Below are 25914 nucleotides of genomic sequence, written 5' to 3'. Positions count from 1 at the left end.
GGGGGAGGAAGGAAGGGAGGAAGAAAGAGGCAAGCAAAACAAATAAAAAACACACCCTGGGCACAATCAGGAGGTATCTCAAAAACAAGTAAGTTTTCCCTCACAAGTAAGAAGTTTTCCCTCATTTTGTGCTCTGTATCAGGCATCCAACACTGAGATCCTGAATGAGAGAAGAGCCCTCTAAACTTTGAAAACCAACAAGGATCATATCTGGGAAAGCCATAAAACATAAAAGCCATCTGGGAATGGAGAACCCACTCTTAAAGGAGTTCTCATAGAGCTCACTCACCCCAGGACCCAGAGCAAACACACCAGTCGGAAAAGTGCCTAGATCATATGTAGAGATCCACTTATTAATGTTAAAACACCTGCCAGACAGGCAGGAAACCAGGGAGACTTTCTCAGAGAATGGAGACACTAGTAGGTCATGCCATTTTTACAAACTCATTCTACCTTGCTAATGTCAGTCAGCACCAGCAGGCTCCATTTTGGAACTCTCTAACCTGCTAGAGATAGTGGGGCGCCCAGCTAAAAACCCACCCATGCCCACAGCACAGACAGCAAGTCATTGCTGGGCCAGATGCCAGCTTTCCCCCTGCCTCCAGGCCATATGAAATGAGCCCATGCAGCCCACAGAGGGAACACCACTTGGGTGTCCAGCTCTGCTAGTGAGATAGGATTACACTTCTGGGCTTCACATGAAATCACTCACATAAGGCCACTCCTTCAAGACTGAAAAAGGCAGCTGATTTCTCTAATACATAAAAACAAACACAAAGAGGCAAATTGAAGAGACAGAGGAATGTGTTCCAAAGAAAGAACAAGGAAAAAAAAAACATCAGGCAAAGACATTAATGAAATGGAGATAAGCAATCTACCTAATAAAGAGTTCAAAGTAATAGTCATAAAGATGCTTACCATACTTAGGAAAAGAATGAACACAGTGAGATCCTCAACAAAGAGAAAATATAAATTCAAAACAAAAGCTACAGAGCTGAAAAATCTGCTAACTGAACTGAAAAATACTACAGTTCAACAGCAAATTGGATGGAGCAAAGAGCAAATAGGTGAGCTAGAAAATAAAGCAACAGAATTCACCAAGACAGAGCAGCAAGAGGAAAACAGAATTTTTAAAAAAACAAAGATAATGTAAGGGACCTTTGGGACAACATCAAATACAGTAACAATCATGTATGTTATAGGGGTTCTAGAAGGTAAGAAGAGAAAGGGCCAGAAAACTTATTTGAAGAAATAATAGCTGAAAGCTTTCCTAATGTGAAGAATGAAATGGACATACTGGTTCAAGAAGCCCAGAAAGTTCCAAAAAAGATGAACCCAAAGTGATCCATATTAAGATACATTATAATTAAAATGGTCAAATTAAAAGATAGAGAATCTTAATTACATGTAAGGGAAATCCCATAACGTTACAGCAGATTTTTCAGCAGAAACTATGGAGGCCAGAAGAGAGTGGCATGACATATTCAAAATGCTAAAATGGAAAAACTTTGAACCAAGAATTCTCTACCTGGTAAGATTATCATTCAGAAATGAAGGATTAAGCATTTTCCAGATAAACAAAGAAGTTCATCACCACTACCACTAAAGGGGCCTTACAAGAAATGTTAAAGAAAACATCCAAAAGTAAACACCTTACTAGAATATAGGTAAATACCTACTAAAGGCAGTAGTAGGTAAATCACTTATGAGGGTTAAAATAAAAAAATAAAAAATAATTAAAACTATAGTAATTAGTTAAGAGAGGCATAAAAAGGTCTTAAATCTGACAAAAAATATAAAATGTGGGAAGCATGGAGAAAAATATGTAGTTTTGGAATATACTCAAATTTAAGCTGTTATCAATGAAAACCAGACTATATATACACAAGAAGCTATATGTGAACCTCACATTAACCATAAAGCAAAACTCACAACAAATGCACAAAAAAAAAAATAACAAAGAAATCTAAATATAATACTAAAGAAAGCCATCAAACCACAGAGGAAGAGAGAAAGAGAAAAGAAAGGAACAGAGAAGAGCTGTGAAAACAGCCAGAAAATAGCAAACAAAAAGGCAATAAGTACATCTCTATCAATCATTACTTTAAATGTAAATGGATTAAACTCTTCAATCAAAAGACATGGAATAGCTGAATGGATTAAAAAACAAGACCCACCTACATGCTGCCCGCAAGAGACTCACATGAGAAGAACACATGCAGACTGAAAGTGAAGGGATAGAGAAAGATAATCCATGTAAAAGGAAGTGAAAAGAAAGCTGGAGTAGGTATACCCACAGCAGACAAAATAGTCTTTAAAACAAAGATTATAACAGTAGATAAAGAAGGCTATTACATAAGGATAAAGTTATCAATTCAACAGGAAAACATAATATTTATAATGCATGCAACATATCTGCATTGACACCAGTCTGACAAAGTAGCAGACTAACACCTTATTTACATTAATGGATAGATCCAATGAATTAAAAAAAAGAAACATCAGCCTTAAATGACATATTAGACCAGATGGACTTATTAATAGACATATATAGAACATTTAGTCCCAAAGCAACAGAATACACATTCTTCTCAAGTGCCCATGGAATATTCTCCAAAACAGATCACAGACTAGGCTACAAAACAAGTCTCAGTAAATTCAAGAAGACTGAAATCATGTCTAGTGTCTTCTCCAAACACAATGGTATAAAACTAGAAATCAATTATAAAAAGAAAACTGGAAAAACCACCAAAAATGTGGGAATTAAATATGCTGTGAACCAATGGGTCATCAAAGAAATAAAAACTACACCTAGAGACATATTAAAACAGAAATATGACATACCAAAATCTTTGGAATTCAGCAAAAAAATGGTTCTAAAAGGGTATATTGTAAGAATACAGGCCTATCTCAAGTAACGAGAAAAATTTCATATAACCAACCTAACTTAACATCTAAAGGAGCTAGTGAGGAAAAGAAAAGAAAAGGAAAAAAAAAAAAAAAAAAGGAGCTAGTGAGGGAGAAAAAAAAGCCCAAAGTCAATAAAAGGAATAAAATGATAAGGATTAGAGCAGAAATAAATAATATACTAAAAAAGAAATCAATGAAACTAAAAGTTGGTTCTTTGAAAAAATAAACAAAATTGACAAATGTTTAGCAAGATTAACCAAGAAAAAAAAGAGGGCTCTAACAAACAAAATCAAAAATGAAAGAGGAGAACTTACAACTGACACCACAAAAACTCAAAGGATCCATAAGAGAATATTGGAACAATTATACATCAACAAGTTAGACAACATAAAAGAAATGTATAAATTCCTAGAAACATGTAATTTTCTAAGACTGAATACTGAAGAAACAGAAAACCTAAATAGACTGATTACTAGTAAGGAGACTGAATCAGTCATCAAAAATCTCCCAACATACAGAAGTCCAGGACCAGACAGCTTCACTGGTAAATATTATCAAACAGTTAAAGAAGGTTTAATACTTACCCTTCTCAAACTCTTTCAAAAAACTGAAGAGGAGGGAATACTTCCTTCCAACCTCATTTTATGAGACAAACATTACCCGTATACCAAAACTAGACAAGGATACGACAAAAGAAAATTACAGGCCAATAACATTGGTGAAAATTGATGCGAAAATCCACAACAAAAGGAGCAAATCGAATTCAACAATACATTAAAAGGGTCATACACCTTGGTCAAGTGAAATTTATTCCAAGAAAGCAAGGATGGTTCTATATCCACAAGCCAATCAGCATGATACACAATGTTAACAAAATGAAGGATAAGTATGACCTCTAATAGATATAGAAAATGATTCACAAAATTCAATATCCATTTACAATAAAAACTCTCAGCAAAGTGGATATAGAGGGAATGGATCTCAACATAATAAAGGTATATATGACAAACCCAATCATACTCAATGGTAAGAAGCTGAAAGCTTTTCCTTTAAGATCAGGAACAAGACAATGAAGCCCACTCTCATCACTTCTATTCAAAATAGTATTAGAAGTCCTAGCCACAACAATTAGGCAAGAAAAAGAAATAAAAACATCCAAGTAGGAAAGGAAGAAGTAAAACTGTCACTAATAGCAGATGACCTGATACTCTATATAGAATACACTAAAGATGCCATCGTAAAAATCTTGGAATTAGGGTACTTGGGTGGCTCAGTCAGTTAAGTGTCCGACTCTTGATTTCAACTCAGGTCATGATCTCAGGTTCAGAGATCGAGCCTGAGTGGGGCTCCATACTCAACAGAGAGTCTGTTTAAGACTCTCACTCTCAGTCTCTCTCAGTCTCTCTCAGTCTCTCTCTCTCTCTCTCTCTCTCTCTCCCCCTCCCTCCCTCTGCCCCTCCTCCTGCTAAGACATGCTGTCTCTTTAAAATAAATAAATCTTTAAAATATGTTCTTTTAATTGATAAATTCAGTAAAGTAGCAGGGTACAAAATAAACATACAGAAATCTGTGGCATTTCTATATACTAATAATAAATTATCAGAAAGTGATATTAAGAAAGCAGTCCCATTTACAACTGCATCAAAAAGAAAAAGATAGCTATGAATAAATTTAACCAAGAAGGTTAAATTTAACCTATACATTGAAAACTGAACACTAATGAAAGAAAGCAAAGAAGATACAAATAAATGGAAAGATATTCATGGATTAGAAGAATATTGTAAAAATGTCCATACTACCCCAAGATTCAGTGCAACACCTCTCAAAATTCCAATGGCGTTTTTCATAGAACAAGAACAAACAATCCTAAATTTGTATATAACCACCTGAAGACAAATGACCTTGACATAGAAAAACAAAACTGAGGTATGCTCCCTGATTTTTAACTATACTACAAAGTTACAATAATCAAACCAGTATGGTAGGGACACCTGGGTGGCTCAGTGGTTGAGCATCTGCCTTTGGCTCTGCTTGTGATCCTGGGGTCCTGGGATCAAGTCCCACATCAGGCTCACCACAGGGAGCCTGGGTCTCTGCTTATGTCTCTGCCTCTCTGTGTCTCTCATGAATAAATAAATAAAATCTTTAAAAAAACACACACACAACAGTGTGGTGTGGTTATAAAAAACAGACACACAGATCAGTGGAACATAATTCAGAGCACAGAATTAAAACCATACATATATGGACAATTAATTTATAACAAAGGACCCAAGAACATATACTGGCTAAGGACAGTCTCGTCAATAAGTGGTGTTGGGAATACTGGACAACCATATGCAAAAGAATGAACTAGACCACTATCTTACACCACACAGAAAAATTCACTCAAAATGGATTCACTCAAAAATTCACTCAAAGTTACATTCACTTGAATGCAAGACCTAAAACCATAAAATTCCTAGAAAAAAACAGACAGTAGGTTCCTTGACACTGGTCTTAGTGATATTTTTGTGGATGTGACTCCAAAGGCAAGGGAAACAAAAATAAAATAAACAAATGGAATTACTTCAAACTAAAAAGCTTCTGTACAATAAAAGAAACCATCATCAAAATGAAAAGCAACCTAGTCAATGGGAGAAAACTTTGGCAAATCACGTATCTAATAAGGGATTAATATCCAAAATATATAAAGAACTCATAACTAAATAGCACAAAAACAATTAATCCAATTTAAAAACAGACAAAGGGTATGAACAGACACATTTATCCAAAGAAAACATATAAATGGTCAATAGGCATCTATTGATGTTCAACATTGCTCATCATCAGGAAAATGCACATCAAAACCTCAATGAGATATTAGCTTACACTGGTTCGAAGGGCTAGTATTAAAAAGGCAAGAAATAACAAGTGATGGGGAAGATGTGGAAAAAGGGGAACTCTCATGCACTGTTAATGGCAACGTAGGAAATGGTGCAGCCACTGTGGAAAACAGCAGAAAGGCTCCTCAAAAAATTAAGAATAGAACTACTATATGATCCAGTTATTCCACTTCTGGGTATTTATGTGAAGGATACAAAAACGTTGATTCAAAAAGATATGTCCACCCCCATTTTCACTGCATTATTTACAATAGCTGAGAATGAGAACAACCTAAGTGTCCACCAGTAGACAAATAAAGAAAACAGACTACTACAAAGGCATTAGAAAGAATGAAATCTTGCCAACGGCAACAGCATAGATGAATCCCTGAAGGTATTTGCTAAGTGAAATAAATCAGAGAAAGAAAAATGCACATAATTTCACTCATATGTGGAATCTAAAAACAAACAAAACAAAACACATACACACACTCTCATAGATCTAGTGAACAGACTGGTTGCTACTAGAGAAGAAGGAAAGAGGAGAGGTGGGTAAGATGAAAGGGGTCACTTGTATGGTGAGAGATGGTAACTAGACTTTTAGTGGTGATCATAATGGTGATTATATTTTACACCTAAAAGTTACATAATGTTAAAAAATTATATAACATTATATACCAATTTTGCCCCCAATAATAATTTTTTAAAAGAAGAAATGTGAAGAAACAAAACAAAGCCAAACCTATCTCCAACATTTGAGATATCTATTCAGTGACAGCAAAAAAAGTAATTTTTTTGTACAAGTAGCTCTAATTATACTCAGAAAAGCTCCTAAATCATTTCCTTTTAAATACATTCATGAGGCATAATTAATAAAAATCAAGCTACAATTCTTATTACAATGACCATGAAATACAATCGTTTCTAGTCACTAGAATCTACCCTTGCTCTTCCTCTTTCAAGTGCAGTCTTCAAGTATCTGCTCTGTATTTTATTACTCTTAAAAGACTATTTACAGTTATTCCAAAATAGCCTAAGTCTGTAACTCATTTACCCCTAAACACCTGAAATGAAAGGGTGTTATTATCCCTGACCTTCCCTGGTTTTCAATTATCTCTCATTTCTGTCTCTTCTCTTTTCTGTTTGATGAGAATTCTGCTTTAACAAAACAACAAACAAACAAACAAAACCAAAACCAAAACAAGCAGATGGAAGTAAAAGAGTCTGGGATATATTCTTTCTCATGTTTACATTACCTGGCCTGCTCTGAATAGCAGGCCTATATGGGCATTACAGATTTCCAGGAAGCAAACTATGCTTTTAAAGATGTTTTTATCATATTCCACACTTCACAGATGTCAATTCATTTGCACTTGATTCTTCCTGACACTATTTTTTAAAGTACTTATTAGTCTTTTTCATTCATTAGAGGGGACAAGTCTTTTTTTCTACCTTTCATTAAAGTCCTTAAACTCAAAGGACATCTTAAAACAGCTTTTATGTATATTTTTATTTATTCAGTGTAAGTTCCTTTTTCTTTTCTTTTTTTTCCCCCTCTGTTGTTTTTTTTTTAATTGATCCAGGACTCCTTTGAGTGTGCAAACGTAAGAAAGACCACCTTTACTATTTTTCTAATTCACTTTCCTAAAGATAATCATATATCACTAACGTGGTACAGAATTTCACTCCTTAGAACTTTACAAATTCTCTGAAGTTACCAGCACTTGAACTTTACCAGTAAGTACTTTCTTATTAAACCTGAATTAGTCCTGAAAAGCAGTTCCTTTCATTATTCCCACAACCTCCTAAAATATATACTTATCAGTAAGGTTATAAAATGGATGTTTATATTTGAATAAGCTCTATTGTCAGGCTTAAATTCTTGTTGAAAGAAATGGTTACAAATGAAAGCAAGATCTCATAGTTTCAAGGTTTCAAAATAATTCATGGAGAAAAAGTCTTTTCAATAAGTGATGCTGGAATAACTAGGTATCTGTACAGGAAAAAAAAAAAACTTTGGCTCTTACCTCACACAGTACATAAAAATTAACTTGAAATAAATCCTTGTTGTTGGGTAAAATGGGGAGACCCTGGGCCTTGGGGCCTGAAACCTTGATTTGGCCCATCCCAAAGGAGTCACCAAAGGTTAGCGGTCTTGTCACGAGAAACAATTCAAGGACAGCCACACAACACAGTGGACAGGCGACACGAATGGGAAAATTTATTAAAGTGAAAAGCAAACTCTCAAGATGTGACAGTGGGTGAATTCAAGAGAGCTGGATACCCTGGGGGTTTCTATCTTTTATTGATAGCTGCTAACCAGGAAGTAGAATATTCATCAATGGGGTAGAGATTTCTTGGAAGCAAGAGTTTCTTGCCTTTTCTTCCCTATGTGGTCAGGGGTTTCCTATCATGTGGCATCCACTATCTTGGGCCTGTCTGGATTGATCTGGTTTCCTGTGGAATGCTGCCAGGATAGGCCTCTGACTTTCCCTAGAACTGGTCAAGACTTCCTCTACGCTGGCCTCCAGGTATCCCGTTAGAAACTAACAGCCTCGTCTAACAAGAGATTTATATGTACGAACAAAAACTACTAATCTTCTACAAGAAAATACAGGAGAAATTTTGGATTACATTGGGTACCCAAAATGAAAACATATTCATAAAGATGTTTCATAAATCTTTATGAATCAAAATTCATAAAGATGTTTATGTGAATGTTAATATAAACATTATTCACAATAGACAAGAAACAACACAAATGTCCATAAACTGGCCAACAGATTAACATATTATGGTTAATCTCTACTTGGAATACCACTTAACAAAGCAAAGGAATAAATCTACTAATACATGCAGCAACATATATAAAACATAAAAGCCTCAAAATATATAATTCCATTTATATTAAAGTCTAGAAAACACAAAATCATAGTGACAGAAAATAGATTAGGAGCTGTCTGAATGAGGCTGGTGATGGGGCAAAGAGACATAAGAAAACAAGAATTTTTAGGATTCTTGATGGAACTTTTCTATATCAAGATGTGGTGGTGATGATTTGACTATAAAATTTTAATTTTTTTTAATTTTTTGTTTTGTTTTATTTATTTATGATAGTCACAGAGAGCGAGAGAGAGAGAGAGAGAGAGAGAGAGAGGCAGAGACACAGGCAGAAGGAGAAGCAGGCTCCATGCACCGGGAGCCCGACGTGGGATTCGATCCCGGGTCTCCAAGATCACGCCCTGGGCCAAAGCAGGCGCCAAACCGCTGCACCACCCAGGGATCCCCTGACTATAACATTATCAAAAGTCATCAAGCTCCATGTTTCAAATGAATAAATTCCATTGTATGCAAATTTTTTTAAAAAAGAGTTTATTTACTTATTCATGACAGATACAGAGAGAGAGAGAGGCAGAGACACAGGCAGAGGGAGAAGCAAGCTCCATGCAGGGAGCCCGACATGGGACTCAACCCCAGGTTCCCAGGATCACACCCCTGGCTGAAGACGGCACCAAACCGCTGAGCCATCGGGGCTGCCCTACTGTATGCAAATTATACCTCAATAAATCTTTCTTTAGAAAGATTTCATAATCTCACATTTTTAACAATCACTACACTTTGAGTTTTATTTTTATTACTGAAATTTACGCCCAATTTGGACTTCAAGACTGTTATAGCATCAAATAACCAAACTTACATCAACAATATGAAAAATAATCACCAACAGGCTCTGTGTGAGGGACTAATGGTCTTTCAAAACAGCAAACACAAGTTTCAATGCACTGACTTTGTTGCACCTACTTTGGAAACCATTTGCTTCCTTCAAGTTTTTTTTTTTTTTTCCTTAAGATTTTGTTTATTTGAGAGAGAGAGAGAAAGAGAAGGAGCAAGCGCAGAAGTAAAGGGAGAGGGAGAAGCAGACTCCCCTGAGCACAGAGCCCAACGTGGAACTTGATCCCAGGACCCAGATATCATGGCCTGAGCCAAAGGCAGATATTTAACCTACTGAGCCATCCAGGGGCCCCTGCTTCTTTCAAGTTTTTAAGTGACCTCTAAATAAAGTAAAAAATGATTGTAACTGTAACAATGATAGCAACTAACATTAATCAAAGACTATGGCTAGGCCCCATACAGATCACCAACAGCTATTTATCCCACTTTCACCATTTGCAAACAATACACAGGCCTTATTTTAGTTCTTAGTAGCAAGCACAGCATCCCCCTTTTTCATTATGCTTCAGGGCCATCCCACATTCTTCTATTCCAGTTGTTTGGAATTCTCTCCAACTCTCTATACAGCTCATTCCTACTGCTCTTCCCATCACAACCTAAGAGCTACCTCTTCAGGGAGATCTTCCTTCAGTTGTTCTCTTTCATGGCACCTTGATACCTTCTTTAAAGAAAATACCATAATTTGAATGATTTCCTTTGTTTACTTGTTTGTTTTCTGCCTTCTCCATTGAACCCACAGATCGGTTCACCTCATTTTATTTAACACTCTAAATCAATGCCTCAGTACTGACACATAACTGAGGTTCAATAAACTTCCTGAATGACTGAATGAACAAGAATTTTCTAATTTAATCCCAATCACAACTCTAGTGACACTGGTACCATTGTAGAGATGAGAAAACTAAGACTTGGAGAGGTTAATAATGGGCAATGATTAGATAGCCATTAAGCAGTGATACCACAAATAGGCCTCCTCCAAATCTTGTACAAGTAATCAAGTGCTAATGTCTACATGCAGTGTAGCAAAACTCACTGAATTTCTACAACGGATTGTTTGGTTCTGTTCACCGAATCTGAAGTTATTGGTTGGATCCTATCATAAACTCTAAGGACTATTCAGATTATTTGCCTAGAATTTTGTTTGATCAAATATTCTTTCAAACAATCGGGCCAGCTCAATTATGATGCCTGATGACACTTCCTGGAATAGGCTTTAACTAGGTACAACCTAATTTATAGTATATTCCCAAACAAAAGACACATATATCTGCTAACATAAATTATGTAGTATTTATACATTCATTCTATTAACAAGTGAGCTTGTCGTCTCACTATTCTCACGCACTATTAGTTCTCACTATACTGTACTTCCTGCCAAGACTGAACAGCAAAATGCCAGCCATCACAAGTAAAAGCTTTGAATATGCCTAGAGGCGTGGCATATACGCACCAATTAAGAAAAAACAAAGGTTATATTCAGCAATGTGAGACTTACTACAATAATTCTATTCACTGGGGAAAAAAGTAAAGCCAGAAAAAGAAAAGCAGAATGAAAGAGCTTTTGAATGACAGTAAACTTCAACAAGTGAGTCAGGATAGTGAGTCATTCTTAAGTGCATACCTCAAAAATGTGAACAGATACTACCATAAGTCCTAAGATGCCATTATAATCTTTGTCAAAATAAGGAAATAGTGCTGTTTTAGGCTGAATGCCTGTTTTCAAGGGAGTCATAGTTCTGCCACATACATTCGAATGAAAATGGTTTTAAAACTAGTTCCTGAAATACTATCTATGGATAGAAGCAGCTTTGCGATGTGTAAGGGAACAGCTGCAACCCGGGGTTAGGTAAAGTCCTGCAGTATCCTTAGGGTGGGAATAGGAAAGAAAATTCTTTCATGTTGGTATAATATAATCCACATTATGCAAAGAATTCATATATACCAAGAAGAAGAACTATTTCTTAAATTAAACATGCTCTTATTTTTAAGTCATGAAATATTTATTTCCTTGCAAGGAACCCTTCCCTAATTTGCCTACTTCTGTACCAATAGCATGACTATGCCAGATTTTAAATTCAGAAGCTTATTTAGCATCATCTTTAACATTTTTTTCTTTGATCCCTCTACATGTAATTTGTCACTAATTTCTGAATTTTTTTTAATCATCCCTTACTTTTTTTTCATTTCCCCCATGACCACATTAGTCTACAGCCATATTTTGTCCGTGAAATTTTATTTGTTGAATGAAAGGAAAATACCGTTTCAACACAGTGTACTGTAATCCCCCTGTATGGTCTACTGGGATAATGTGGTAGGTGTGTCATCAGTAACTTGCCAATAATAATAACAACACTTGAATTTGTCAAGTCTTTCTCTATAGGAAGATGCCTCTCACTAACTTGAATTTTCGTGTTTGCTTCTGTAGAAATTAAAGTGACAGCATTTGGGCAAATATATCAAAGGACCTGTCCACAAGACTATTCAGTCAGGTGTATGTCATTTACTATGGATGTCACAACTAAACAAAAGGCTGAAAGTAATGACTCTTAGTACGCTATGTGAATATACACTTATACTGATTCCAGGAACCCTCACTTTATGAATTGGCATTAGATTCATCTGGGTATAACATAAACCTAAAATAGCAAGGCTAAAACAACAGAAGACGTTGATTTCTTTCCTGATGTCTAAGAAATCTAGAACTAAGTCATCTAGGTCTGATAAGAGGACTCTATATACAGAGTCAACAGGAATTCAGGTTCCTCAACCCTCTCTTTCTTCTCCTCATCCTCTTTAAGGCTTATATCCTCAAGGTTACCTCATGGTGCAAAGAGGGTTGCCAGATCCCCATCCATCATATCTGTATTACAGACAGTAAGAATGAAGGAAGATGGGTGGCTGGGTGTGGGGAGGGGGGACAATTTGCACCACAGAAAAGGAGTAAAAATACTGTCCTTAGATAAAAACTGCTAAGAGGCAGAAAATCAGTATTTCTCAGTCTCACACTAGAACTCAGGATAGCCAGGACAGCCAGGGCCTGAGGGCCAAGATCCCTCAGAGAAAGAAAACAAAGAGATGCCAACCTACAACTTCAGCTGCTTAACTCCTCGATTCATTTGCCCATTCATAAGCATCACAGACTGCCAAGTAGACAGTACCAAAAACAGTTTAAAAACTAACCAGAGTTGTTGTCAGTCTCCAAGTCCTAAGAAGACAAAAAACTGGAGTTCAGGACCCCCATCAATGAGGCAGGAACCTGGTAGGCACCCCATATGTCCAGCTGAGGTCCCTGAATGACAATACCCTAGGATTCATGGAGAACTAGAAATAAATAAGGCCTTATAAATCCTAAAATTCAGACTTGCAACAGCTCAAATATGATGGACTAAGTTGCTCTGCCTCATCGCTAGCTGCCTGCCAGGAGCTGTGAGTTTATCCAAAATCTCCACAAATTTTTCATATACAGTAGCTACCATTTAACAAAGACTTTGCAGACCTATGAAGAAATAACACCCAAAAGGGGGAGGGGCCTACAAGGTAAAACAGATACTGCAGTATCAGACAGATTTTTTTAAAGTTTGTAATTAATATGTTCAGGAAAAGTGGTAACAACATGGAGATTTTCACCAAAGATCTGGCATCTTTTCTTTTTTTAAAGAATCATATGAATATTCTATGACTGGAAAATACAACCACTGAAATTAAAAATTCAACAGACAGGCTTATCAGTAGATTAGATACAGCTAACAAGAGGATTAATAATCTAGAAGACAAATCAGTAGAAAATATATAAACGGAAACAAGAAGAGAAAAAAGGGATGGAATAGCACTAATTTATTATATAATCTAAGAAGTCAAGGATGAATAATGCAATCTAGAGTAACACCAAAGAGTAGCAAAAGAACTTATAACCAACAAACTAATAGGTGTGAGAATGGATAATAAAAATTATTTGAATAATGTAAAAGATGGTAAGAAATGACAGAAAAAGAATTTAAAATAGGTGAGAATATAGAAAGATTTAGACCCAAACATGACCGCAATATATATGTAAACAGACTGAGCCATTCCAATTAAAAGATTAAAATAATCAGTTTTTTAAAAACCATATAGATATATATGCTACTTAGAAAAGCCCCATCTTAAGGCACCTGGGTGGCTCAGTCGGTTAAGCAGCTGCCTTCAGCTCAAGTCATGGTCTCAGGGTCCTGGGATTGAGCCCTGCATCAAGCTCCCTGCCCAATGTGGAGTCTGCTTCTCCCTATGGCCCTGCCCCTCTGCTCTCACTCACTCTCTCTCAAATAAATAAATTAATTAAATATAAAAAAAAAGAAGAAGAAGAAGAAGAAGAAGAAGGAGGAGGAGGAGGAGGAGGAGGAGGAGGAGGAGGAGGAGGAGGAGGAGGAGAGAGACCTATCTTAAGGACAGAAAGTTTGAAAGTAACATGAACGGGGAGAGAGATATAATGCAAACATGAATTTAAAGAAAGTTGTTATCATTGTAAGGATACTAGACAAAGCAGACTGAGGCAAGAATCATTACCAGAGATAAAAAGGAACATTTCACAGCAACAAAAGAATCAATCCAGGAAGAAGACCTAAGTGTGAACCTAATAAGTTCAAAATATATAAAGCAAAAATTGGCAGAATTAAAAGGAAAAACAGGCCAATTCACAGATTAGAAGATTTTTAATATTCAGAAAGGTCTGGAAGAGTCAGACCTCTCTAAATCTCTTCTTAACAATAAATCAATTTATACTCAATACTCTTGAGTCAATTAATCTTGCTCTCAACTTCAGGGTACCACCAACTGAAGGACTGGATATTTTTTCTTTTTCTTTTTCTTTTTTTTTTTTTTAGGAACTGGATTTTTAATATTCCTTTTGTAAAAGGAAAAAGCCCATGGACTTTGGGGTCATAACCAGAGGATTTTAAGACAATTCTAAAACAACTCCATATCCTCAAAAGAATTTTTAACAGATTACTAAAAGCTAAACCATACAACCCTTTAACAATTATGGATGTAATTAATTATACATCAGATTAACGTCGCTGAATATTTTGTTTTCTTTCTGTATTAACTGCCCCCCACCCCCCCCCCACATGCTAATTATTTTCATGCTCACTCAGCTCAGTTATTCATTCACAATTTCATTCAAAATAATAGAGGGAAATCTGAAACCATCTGCTTGGTCAAAGCTAGACAACTTCTTAGTAGTGGAAAGGATTAAGGAACAGTCACAAAAAGAGACATATGGGGCCTAATATTACAAAGCCAACAAGTGTGGTACCCAATGTGATAGAACAGCAATTAAAATTTGTTTCCATTTTAATTTCCTCTTTATGATACAACCATAGCAACTATAGAAGAATGGTAAAATCTACACATTTCCCTAAATATATTATACTTAACACAGAAATTTAAAGTGGTATGAATAACATATTCTAATTCAAATAAGACTTATGATTTTAAAAGCAAATTTTAAATTGGATTGCCACCAATGTTAAATTGGAGTCATGGGGCTGAAAGTCTGGCTGAGGTGGATTTAAAAGAAAATGGAAGAGGAGACAGTGAAAAGTGAGTACCGACAACTCCTCGGAGGAGCTCTACTGCAAAGGGAGACAAAGAAATGGAATGGCTACTGGCAAAGGAGGTAAAGTCAGATGAAGTAATTTTTCATCTGCTGAGAGAAATAAAAATACATGGTGGAATGATGGGAACGACCCATTAGGGGAGAGGCACTGGGGACACAGAAAGAATGGGGAGCTGAGTGAGTTACGTGCAGGAGTGGGTGAGAGAAAGAGGGGAGTGCACATGGAGCAGGGCTGCATTACACAGGAGGAGAGATGTCCTCTACAGCAGGAACGGGCACAGTACACGGGTTCAGCTGATGTCACCTTGGGAACTCTGCAAGTGTTAGTCTGGTAGTCCACTGAGGCAATCAGCTTCATGTTTCTCAGTAAAGAAGGACGACAACCAGCTGAGAACTGGGTGTGGGGCAAAGATGGTGAAGGTTTGAGAAAAGTGGGGAATGGAGATCATCACTGATATGAGGGCAGCAGGATGATACAGGATGACTGTGAGGCAGCATGAAAAGCCCACCTCAAGCTGATGATAATGAATTTAAAGTACGATTAGTCTGAATGTTGTGACGGATTCTCCAGCCACATCCAGCTGCACAGACACAAAATGGATGTAAAGTTGGCAAGAGTCCTATCGGAGAGCAACCAAAAAGCCTCTGAAAGCCTGCCCTCTTCTTCCCCGCTTCTCCTGCCCCCGAATAAATTCCACTTGTACCAGTATGTGCACTAATGTCCTTGTACAAGACAATATTATCATCTGTGGGGTCTGTCTCCCTTCCTACCATGGTTTCCTTTCCTTAGGTTCTTTCTTCTTGTCTTCTCTCCCATGAGTGACTACATACACTCCTGAAATGATGCCTCCTACATCTATATCCCTCCACCTTATACCACCTGAATGCTAACCTCATATCCTTTTGCTTTCTGGATGTCTATATCTGAATATCTATAGGATAAATCTCAGTGTGTCAAAAATAATCCTTGAAAGTCTGATCCCCTTTCGTGGTTGTGGAATTCCCAACAATCCATCCACAGACCCCATAACCAGGACACACTATACTTCTTGCCCAAATACAGTCAGCTTTTCAACAACCTCACACCTCTACAGATTATCACATCTAATTCACTACATTAACTTTAAACGACACCCACTTAATCCTAATCATACTGAAAGTCACATCAAACTGAAGTTTCTAAAGAACTGAAACAGATCCAATTCTCCTCTGCTAAAAATACAGAAGAAATCCAGTAACTTTTTTCCCGGAGTTTTTGTGATAGTATCTAAGTTTGACATATAATTCCTACAACTAACCATAGCTTATTTTGCTTAACATTAGTTCATGTTTTGTAACTGTCTAGATGAATACATTCCAAATAACTAACTAATGTTAAAAACAAAACAAAAGAAGCACCTGAGTGGCTCAGTTGGTTAACCATCTGCTTTCGTCTCAGGTCATGATCCCAGGATCTGGGGATCAAACCCCACACTGGGATTCCCCTGCTCAGCAGGGAATCTGCTTCTCCCTCTCCCTCTGCTCCTCTTCCTCCCTCTACTTGTGCTCTTGCTCTCTCAAATAAATAAATAAAAATAAAAAAACAAAGAACCCTACTTCTGAACAAAAAAAATCATTATAAAAGCAATGCAAGCCATTAAGTCAAGCTAGGTTAAAGACTTCTATAATGATGACATTACAGTCTCCAAAATACTGGCAATCACAAATAGCTGAATTCTCTGAGCTAAAGGCCCACATATAGCAATGAAGGTAAGTCCTCGTGAGGAAGAGATTTGTGTGCGCGCATGCGCGTGCACCTAAAGTACTTTGCAGACAGAATATACAATACAACATACAAACTAGGAGGGTTTCTGAATATTAGAAATAAGTGCACAAATGCTTTAGGTAGTTTAAATTAAAGGCAATATTCACTGGCCCAAATAACAATTACTTCTTACCCTGACACATGGAAAGGAAAATTAGATTCAGAAATACCATAAAAATAAGACTATAACTTGCTTAATCATTTTTGAGTACAATAAAACATCAAAACTTTAAAATCATTTCCCAAACCATTCAGTAATTCAACATCTAAAATGTATACATAGTGCATTCCAAGCACCACAGTGATACCACTTTCTAGAGCTTAGAGAGTTATAATCACTTCAAGGTAGTACAAAGTCTCATTTTTATCTCCATTATTACTAATTTAACATTTATGGAGCTCCAAACATGCATATCATCTAAGTAATGTTATACTACAATAATATATGGGAAAACAATATATTAAGCCCAAAGCTTATTCGCTTTCTTGAGCAATCACAAAGTACAACCTAAACATCTTATAAACACAAAATGCCATAAACTTATCACAGGGAGAGAGGACTGCCTTCAGCTAGATGGGAGGGGAGTCCTGTGTTGCTCCAGTAACACATTAGTCTTGATTATGAACACAAGCTCTAACACTTATCAGTAACCTGATCTTAATCCCTCTCAGCCTCATTTCCCTTATTTGTAAAATTGATGTGCCACCATACCATGCAAGGTTTTAAGGAGTCAGGATCTAGCCTACAAAGCAAGTAGTAGTTGTAAATGGAAAAAAGGCTGGAATGGCTGACAATAAAATATTAACAAAGATTTTCCTGAGTAAGGAAATTAAAGGATCTCCAAAAAATAATTTCCCAGTGTGCTCTATGTTGTCCAAGTTTTCTGCACTTAAGGATAATAATTCTCTAAAAATATAATGAATAAAATAAAGTCTTGTTTTATTCTGAAAAAGCACAATACATATGCAAATCTCAAATTTCATATTATCCCATATAAGAATAGTCACTATTTGAGTTCTCACTGTGTGCCAGATATAACCCATAAACTATCTCCACATAACATTCACAGCAATCTCTGAGTGTATCATCTAGGCAATTACAAAATACACACTAATATTAAGTAAAATAGGCTTTTAAATGTAAGAAAACTGAGGATCAGAAAAGTCACTCAGCTAGTACATGACAGTGCCAGGATTCAAACCCCAGTCTGATTTACAGGCTCCAGATACATTACAATGGTTATCATGAACTTGGCAACAAAGGGAAGAATCATCTTATCTTTAAGAAACAAAAACACAATGCAAATATTTGAAGATTCAGGGTTTTGGTTTTTTTTTTTGCCCTAAAACATCCTATGCCCTTTCCTTACTACTATAATTAATAAGTTTCTCTAAAGAGAATGGACATCTGATCGTAAGAGATCCCTAGAGATGTAGCAACCTTCACATATCAAGCCCCCACACATAACTAAAATATAGCTAACCAAAGAAGAAAACGAGGCCTCTAAAAAGTAGGTGTTCGAATAACAAATAAACATTCTTAGACGATTCCTCAAAACTTTCATTCAGAACTATTTTATTCTGTTTTTATTCTGAACTATTTTTAGACATAGTTAAAACCAGATTGATTAAATCAGAAAATTAGACTAGGGTGGACTATTAAAGGCTGATCCGCTGGTAATGTACAACTGCCTGCATAAGGAATCAGAAAGTTAAAAAATTTACAAGGAAGATTTAAAAAGCATTTAATATAAATCTATTTGGAGTATATTCAGCAGCCCTAAATATCTCATTTAGGCCCTGAGTTACTAAAAAAAAAAAAAAAATATTTAGTATACTCTATGGCATAAAATGGCAAAATAAAATTTTAAGTAGTTTCATCCAGAAAGTTAAAGTATGAAAGTTTGTGTTTCAAGCATCCAAAAACATTACATTATAGAACGCTTCATTTCCTAACTGAACAGTTATTATATACTTATAAAATATTCAGACAATACAGATGGGTTTTGTTTTGCTTTTTTTTAAGATTTTATTTATTTATTCATGACAGAGAGAGAGAGAGGGGGGGGCAGAGACACAGGCAGAGGGAGAAGCAGACTCCATGCAGGGAGCCCGACGCGAGACTCAATCCCGGGTCTCCAGGATCGCGCCCTGGGCAAAAGGCAGGCGCCAAACTGCTGAGCCACCCAGGGATCTCCAATACAGATGGGTTTAAAGAAAATGAAAACTCCTTCCCCCATACTGCCTTCCCAAACCGACTTCCCAGTGTTAACTGTTTTTGTTGTGTTTCCATAAAATCTTTTTCTTCTGCATATTCCAAAACAGATATAATCATACCACACACACACACACACACACACACACACACACACTCATGCAGAAAAACACATACATAAACACATATATACATACTAGAGGGCACGCAACACAATCATACCATAAACACTGTTCTGCTGTTTTTCTCTACCTACTATATTTCATGGCTATTTTCCAGGTGTGTTTATACAAAGCAAGCTTATTATTTTTTTTAAAAAGGTTTACTTATTTATTTGAGAAAGATGGAGCACAAGCGTGAGCAGAGGGAGAGGCAGAGGCAGAGAGAGAATCTCAGGCAGACTCCCCACTAAGTGTGGAGCCCAACACAAGGCTCGATCTCATGACCCTGAGATCATGACCTGAACCTAAGCCAAGAGTTGGTTGTTTAGCAACCGGGTCTCCCAGGCACCCCACAAGCTTATTATTTTTAATGGCTGGCTGTACTGTACTCCACTGAATGGATATATCATTATGTACAAATCTTTCTCCTGATAGTTATTCAGATAATTTCAGGTGGTTTCATATTACATAAACAATGCCCCAGTGAAGATCTTTATGTACATATGCAGGAATGGTGTGTTCTACAAAACAGAATCACAGATTCAAAATGATGAACCAGATGAAATACAATTTCTAATTTTGATAAAGAATACCAAAATTCCCCACCAAAAAGTATACCAATCAATATGTTAGTACCTCTTTCATCACACTGAACATTATTCATATTTTTTAATTTTAGCCAGTTTTAGGCACACTTGATATTTCATTGCTCTTTAAATCTGCATTCTCTAATGAACATTTCTAGTTGCCTATACAATATTCCTACATCTCCTTTACCAAAAGAACCCCAAATCTTTTCAGCAAGTGTTTCAAGTCACAAAATACTTGCTACTTACGCCACCATGTAGCCACGTGATACAGTTCTGGCTCGTGGTTTAAGCTTATACTCTCTTTATACAAGGGACACCCATTCTAGATTTCCCCTTTTCCTTTTTCTTCTGGTCTAGCTTTTGGATCTAAGGATGGAGATGCAGCAGCTATCTTGCAAACATCAGGACAATGACTGAGTGTGACTGAAGAGAAAAATGAAAAGAGCCAAGTCACTGAAGGCATCACTATACCACGGTAACTACCTACAGAGTGCATCCTCCCTGGACTTTCAGCCATTCTGCATGATCTTAAGCATAGTGGTTACAAGAATCTATACATGTGATAACTGCATAAACTACACACACACACACACACACACACACACACAATGCATGTAGAATTGGTGAAATCCGAATAAAATCTGTTAAGTTACAACAATGTCAATATCCTGGTTTTCATATGTAACTATGGGGGTGGGAGACTGCGTAAAGGGTACTGCGGGATCTCTCAGTATAATGTTTTGCTACTTGTGGTAACTGTAATTATTTCAATTGTAGTATATACCAAATCGAGCACTTTATTTCAAAATTTAAAAAATACTTGGTCTTATTTTTGGAAACCCCATAATCAGTATACCCTCTCTTACTCTTCGACTTTCTTCCAGTAGTGTCTGGATGAATTTTTCTTTCCTTTCAGCTCCACTCCAAACCCCACATTTCCAGTTAAGGTTTCAGAGGATAAGCAGAACTCATGGGAAAGTCACTGCTTCCCCCAACCCAATTCTGCACAGACAATTCCTAGAATTGCACATTCAGCCCCATAGGATGCCAGGATTATCAAGTATAACCATTCCAAAAGTTTTTCAATGACATTGTTGATGGTTCATTTTACAGAAAAATAAGTGCTTTCCCACAATTATTTAAAACTTAAAAGAATATTAAAATGTTCTTTCATAGTAATGTAGATTAACCCAAGTCAGATTTCCAAAGTACAGCATCTACACTGTGTTGGATGTTATTGGTAACCACAATGATGAAACCAGCAGATGTTCAGGTAACAGTCGTTAAAAGCTCGCCATGACTAAGTAGCATAATGACCTTTATTAATTACTGCATCTGGTGTCTGCCAAATGGAAGAGAAACAATACTCAAGCAACCCATTTTTAAAAGGGTAACAAGTTATCTGAATGAAGACACTGCAGTACTTTTAAATTACATTTAGATTATATCAAGATAGTGGTACAAATAAACATTTAATTCCAAATAGCATTCAAAATAAAATAACTCACTGCAAACCTAATTGTTCTCTAGAGAATGTTTATAGTATCTAGTGGGCAATGTGTTTCAGTAATAGAATAATAAAAAGTAGGAATCAAATCCTCTCAGTCATTAGGTAACTGATTAAATATTCCAATTATCTATTATCCATATGTGCACTTGTCACTTTGCTAATAAGCTATAGAGAAACAAATCCTAAGCAAGTTCATGAACACTACATTCTTCAGAATTAACTTTTTTCCAAAAGTATGAAAGAATTGTGTCCTTACCCTCACAAAGCTCACAGTTTAATAAAGGCACAGCACTTTAAAAAATAACCCTAAGTACATATATAATAGTAGAATGATCAAAGATACACACAAAAGGTTACCCTAAATCATTGTCAGGTAGAACACTGTACCAGTTCCCAACCATAACCCATGCCATCTCTAAAAAACCTAAGAGAGTATCAGAGGATATTGAACCAATGTCTTAGAGAAAATGTCTGAGAATTTCCAATCGCACTGCAAGACCATAGATAAATCTGACTCACATCACTGGTTTTATAATAATCATTCTGTTCTCCATGATATAATTTACATGGTAGCCTGCACAACATGTATTAGTGACAGTACACATTATCCAAAATGCACCTATCCATAGGTAATCACAGACTTGCCACTGCTATTCTTTTACATTAAGCAACTTGTAGTAACACACAGAGATTCCGCACAATCTTCTATCAGAGCCATACTTCTACAGAAGTTTATGTTCAATTTTTTACACTTTTTTCCTCTTGTGGAGATAACCTGTTTAAAGTGAAAACCACCTAAATTATACCTAGATATCATTATTATTTTAAAAAAATAAGTTTTACTGTTATATGAAATGGTATTTTTTTCCTTTTGATTTAACTTCCCCTCCCCCTTTGTTATATCCCTGTCCCAAGTGTATAAGCACTTGAGCATAATCAGGAAAAACACAGAAAGAAGCCACATACAGCAGATCAAAGAACATGGAAGATCTTTAAGTTTCCTGAAAGAAGTGAGGAAACCAATATAAAATCAGCATCCTTTAAGAATGTATCATCAGAAAATCATTAACTGTGTCACTGAAGGGTGCTCTACATGTCACCATGATGTAAGGTAGTGACCTATAGTGACAAGAACTATTATGCAGTCTCCCCACTGAGACAAATATAGACAAGTGGTAGAGCTTTACACGATGGAGCACATTTCTGGTACTGACATCACAGATGGTAGAATGGGTTTTAAATTCCCTTTACTTCAGAAATTACTTGAACAACTGTGTTTTGATATTAATAGAAATACTGATTGCATTTCAAAATCTGAAGATTCTTTTATTCAACAAGCATACCCTGAGCATTTACTAAATGCACAGATCCTAATACTACCCATTCTGGGAGAGCTTATATACCATTTCAAGAATGAAACCATCACCATCAAATATTTTTAACTAAAGCAGCGATTAACTTAAAAAATAGAACGAAGGGCTAAAATTAATGGTAGTGAAAAATGAGTTGGGATAGGCAGGATGGAACTCTCAAAATGTCTCAAAATGCACCGTCTCAAAATGCCTAACAAAGGAGACTATGCTTCACCCTGAGAGCAATGAACATTCACATGAATTTTTAAGCTAAAATGCATGACAGAAACATTATTCGAAAAGGTGGTCCAATAAAAAATGAAAAATGCACCCAAACAGGTTGATACATACAAATTTTTTTCTCAAACGGGCAATGAAAAAATACATTAAGGACAAAAAATATAATCACTACACATTACTAATAACAAAGGGTAATAAATCTAAACACACTATGCACACTTGTTTATTTAACAAACATAGTTACTATGCGCCAAAGGCTGTTATAAGCACTTTACAAATGTTGATTCATTTAATCCCCATTAACAACCTTGTAAGAACTTTGACTGCTGTTATTAACCCACGTTTACATATAAGGAGACTGAAGCACAGAGAAATTACATAACTTGCCCAAGGTCACAGGACTAGAAGGTTGTGGATTCAAGATAGAAGCCCAGGCAGTCTGGCTATACAATCTATCCAGTGGTGCCCAACAGACCTCTCTACAATGTGGCTACTGGGCACTTATGATGTGGCTAGCATGAATGAAGAACTCAATTTTTTATTTTCCTTAATTTTAATTATTTAGGTTATTAAGTTGTTGACATTTAAACAACCATGCATTAGAGGCTAGTGTACCATGTTGGACAGAGTTCAGATGATGCTCTTAATTACTACAGAGTACAACCCTACTGGCACCCAAGAAAGGAACGTTACTCAGGATGTCTACTGCTTGCAATTCTTATTTTAACAATCTGAAGAAAACTTTACAAATAATTTAGTCTCAACCAATGAGTGACTGCAAAATTCACTGCATTACTTCCAAAATTCTTTACCAGTTAAGACAATGACACACTGGACCAATGAACAATAAAATGGACCCATTTTTCTTTAAAATAGTATTTTTAAAACAGGTAAAATCTGTAAGTAGAAATATACTTCCCTAACACAGTTTTGATAAAACTTATCGAATTAACTTTGCCTAGGCATGCACACACACAATTTTGACTTCAAATATTATATTTCTAAATTTAAAGACTAAATGCACTGGTTAATTTTCGAAGTATAAATGAAATGAAACTGTTGTAAAGATTAAACATCACTATACTGAGTCTGACCACTGTGCATAGAGAATCCCGTGTTCTGTCCTGGACAGAAACACCTATAAGCAAGTTAGCAGCCTAATAACATATCAGGAGGGTAGTATTAATGGCAGTATGAACGCCAATAAAAATAAGGGAACCAACAAAAACATTAACAGTGGCTTACATTTTAGCTCTTACCACATACCAGCCACAATGCAGGTCCTTTATATTAATCCTCATCTCAATCCTCACAACACTCTGATGAAGTGCATCCTATTATCATCCCTACCTTAGATAAAGAATCTTATGCACAGCGATGTTAAGTAAGTTGCCAAAGGTCACACAGCTAATAAGTGCAAAGCAAATGCAGGGTTGAAACCCCAATCAACCTGAATATAGTCCATTATCTCAATTAGCCTCTTCTGTGCTGCCTTTCTCTTCATTAAATCACTCAAATTACTATGTATCAACACAGCAGTAAATTGTGAAAAGTCCCAGAAGGCTTTTTATATGTAAGCCAATTACACAACTTTCTAAGACTTCTACAACCCAATTTACTATCTATGTATATGTGTTGAAAGAGTGAAGATAGCCAGGTAGACATTATGCATCTGCTATTTTAATCTAAGCATTTACCATGCCCGGGGCGGGGTTGGGGGTGGGGTGGGAATGGCTTTAAGAAAAGTAACAGAATATGAAATTCAGTGCTCTCTGAGATCTTAGAGAACATCTCATCACAGAATAGATAGAAAAAACCATGACACAGACACATTCACTTATGTGCCTAAAGTCACATGATGGTAGAGCTAACTCATAGGCCTTCTGATTCCCCCTCATCCTATTATAAGAGCTACATCTGTGTTTTAATTTAGGATAAATGCTACTCGTGATTAAGACTACCCAAGCCCAACAAAAAATAAAATACATTATAACAGGGCTTGAGTTTACATGCTAAGAGATTCTGCTATTTAAAAGATTGACTTTGCCTATTTTTTATCACGTAGGATATATACTAGTAGGGATTGCTTTAACTACAAGTAATAAACCAAAAGTCTAGAGGTAAGTCAGGGTTGTGCAAAGGCTCACTGGTTTCACCAAACACCAGACTCCTATATTTCTCTTCCACCATATTGTTCTTGTCCTCATGCTCACATTATAGCTGCTACAACTCCAGGAATTACACTCATGTTCCAGGTAGAAAAAATATATATAACAAGGAAGCAGAGATAACTATCTCAGAAAGCAAAACTTTCCCAGAAATCTCTAGCAGTCTTTAACTTCCACCTCAGAAAATACAGTCTGATTGGTTTGCTTTTTTAACTGAGCAAAATATCACTCCAAACAAAATCAAAATCCCATCATTAGTAAAGATTTGAGGGAGAAGGGATATTGGGTGGGCAATGAACAGTGTTTGCCACAAGCAGTCATTTCTCAAGTTCTCATGAAGTTATTCTTTGTTGGCCAAGAGCTTGAAATTCTTTATAAATTATAAAAAACTTCAAACAAACAACTAAATCAAGAATACTAGATGTTTGGGGCACCTGGATGGCTTAATTAAGTGGCCAACTCTTGATTTTGGCTCCAGTCATGATCTCAGGGTCCTGAGATAGAATCTGGCATCAGCCTCTGGGCTCAGCAGGGACTGCTTCAGATTCTCTCTCTCCCTCTTCCTTTGCCCCTCCCCCCCCAACTTGCCCTTGGTGTGTTCTTTTTCTCTAAAATAACTAAATAAAATCTTTAAAACAAAAAAGAATACTAGATGTGGTGACTTCAGTTTCTCAAGTTTGGCCAACATGTGCAGCAAAAAACATGTATTTTAAATATAAGCTAAAAACCATTATCTATCAGATATTGCAAAATATCTCAAAAGGAGTCACACCTT

General features: G+C 36.3%; 1 protein-coding gene and 1 long non-coding RNA gene across 2 annotated transcripts in view; one reads left to right on the top strand and one right to left on the bottom strand.

Moving 5' to 3' along the window:
* Positions 1–25914, top strand: part of LOC102152333 — a 104378-nt gene that overhangs the window by 8483 nt on the left and 69981 nt on the right. Inside the window, exon 2 of the long non-coding RNA XR_005355308.1 lies at positions 20227–20344. This is a non-coding gene — a long non-coding RNA (uncharacterized LOC102152333). The remainder of the gene's footprint in view (positions 1–20226; positions 20345–25914) is intronic.
* Positions 1–25914, bottom strand: part of USP6NL (USP6 N-terminal like) — a 169500-nt gene that overhangs the window by 91657 nt on the left and 51929 nt on the right. The window lies entirely within an intron of this gene.

Source organism: Canis lupus, chromosome 2, assembly GCF_011100685.1.
Source record: "Canis lupus familiaris isolate Mischka breed German Shepherd chromosome 2, alternate assembly UU_Cfam_GSD_1.0, whole genome shotgun sequence".
Classification (NCBI taxonomy): Eukaryota; Metazoa; Chordata; class Mammalia; order Carnivora; family Canidae; genus Canis; species Canis lupus.
This window is presented reverse-complemented; position numbering and strand designations above follow the sequence as displayed.